Genomic DNA, 2154 nt, shown 5'->3' on the forward strand with positions numbered 1-2154 from the left:
CAAGATTAAAGGTTGATGTCTTGGAGATACCAGGTTTCCATGTGACAACAGTGTTATTTAAAGTGGATTTTAGGCTCCAAGTGCGATAAACACATGAGGAGAAAACACATATCTCCTTTCAGAGAAAACCCTGTTAACACATTAACAACATTATCACACTGACTGAAGGACAAAACCAGGACTACTGTGTGTGTGTGTGTGTGTGTGTGTGTGTGTGTGTGTGTGTGTGAAGGGCACAGATGTTCGTTCTGCAGGCAAGATTTTAATTTATGAAAATGATCTCGTTTATGCATGAGAGCCCCCCTCCATACACACTGCTGTCCTGCTGTGTGTGTGTGTGTGTGTGTGTAAGTCAACAGGGACAATATGTTGGCCATATCCCACCATTTAGCTTCCCTTTTAAAGTGGAATAATGATGAGAGAAAGTCAGACTGCAGTATAAAGATTCATCCAGTTCAAACGGAGCAGAAACTATTCACAGAATATATTTTAGGCATGAAACATACTACGTATCTGGAAAAAAATATCAGGTTATTTAGTCACTATGCTAAGACGGGCTGCTTTGAAATTAATGACTCTGTGCAGATAAATACAAATATCTGGAGAAAATTATAATGAAAATAGTTTGAAAAAGTTGTTCACAGTGAAATTAACTGTATTCTTTATTGGGGAAAATTACAAAATTAATGTTCATGTATTAATTTCTCATTACACTCAGAATACATCTCCTGTATAGCAGCAGCAGTATTAGCAGTATTAATAGCAGTATTAGCAGTAGTCTTTGTGACAGGGGTTTTGTGTTTCAGTCTGTTGGCTGATCATAACACTGATTAATGCAGCTTAAACTCAGCCATCTGTCATCACACGCTGTGTGTGTGTTTCAGTTGTAGCTCATGATATGGTGTTTATACCACAGCCAGGGAACATCCTGCTCCCTGATTGGTTGACAGGTGTTTGTTGAAATCAAATAGGAAGACACCTTCAACAATCAGTGCTCAAGGTATGTTAAACTGCAGATAACCATAGCAGTTATAGTATGGATGCTTCAGGTTCTGTTAGCAGTTAACTGACAGGTAAAACTAACTTAACCACTTGTTAAACTGCCTACAAACACTTCATTTAGTTAGAAGAGACAATAATGGACTCATCCCCACTGATTGTGTTATTTCATTAAAGGTAACCTCACTGTGATGACAAGATGACAAAATGTAAATACAGCAGTTGGAGTGTACAGTGTCTGTAGTGGACTTTATAGTATAAAGGGGGTATTTTCTAACGTTTGACAGAGGCTAGCTATTTCCCCCTGCTACCAGCAATTATGCTAAGCTATGCTAATCACCTCCTGGCTCTACAGTAGCCCCAGACCTGGATGCTTCCCTCTGAAAAGCTTAGGTAGGCTGCTGTACGCTGCTCTTTATTGGAGTTGGGGAAGTTAACGACAGTAGCAACAGTCACATATGTTGATCAAACTGACAACTTGATTAACTGTTTGGCTGTTTAACCTGCAAATAGCTTGATGAAATAAAGACACTTCTGTCTGTAATTGAGTCCTAAAATCCTTATTTTGCAATGCAGCGAGAATATTTCAACCTGTTCATTTAAATGTTCTAAAAATGAGGGTCTATATTTTGAAGTCTTATCTTACATTAACCTATAATAATACATAATAATGTATTTTTTAAGTAGATTTTGTGTTATTAATCTGAGTCTGCAAAGTAACATACATTATTAAATAAATGTAATGGAGTAAAAAGTACAATATTTCCCTCTGAACTGCAGTAGGCTAGTATAGTACTTGAGTAAATGTAATTAATTACTCCCCACAACAATCAGAACTGCCTTAATCGATGATAAACTGATCGAGTGACTGCTTTAAGTTTCCTCACTGTGCGCGCACTCCCGCTTGGAAGAAGGATACACACGGGAGCGCGCACGCCAGTTGCTTACCGGTGGATCTGCCGCGTGCTCGAGCAGTGAGTCGGTAAAGCTGCTGCCTGTCTCCATAGCGACGAGACCCCGGAAATACACCGTAACCTGCCAGTGGTGATCAGCTAACTGTATGTTTACCTGCCGCTTTGTTTATCAAAGAAGAACCAACTCATAACTTCCGAGTTTGTTTGTTTGTTTGTTTGTTCGTCGGTTGAGGCAGTAAAC

The sequence above is a fragment of the Enoplosus armatus genome, chromosome 11, assembly GCF_043641665.1.
Source record: "Enoplosus armatus isolate fEnoArm2 chromosome 11, fEnoArm2.hap1, whole genome shotgun sequence".
NCBI classification, from domain to species: domain Eukaryota; kingdom Metazoa; phylum Chordata; class Actinopteri; order Centrarchiformes; family Enoplosidae; genus Enoplosus; species Enoplosus armatus.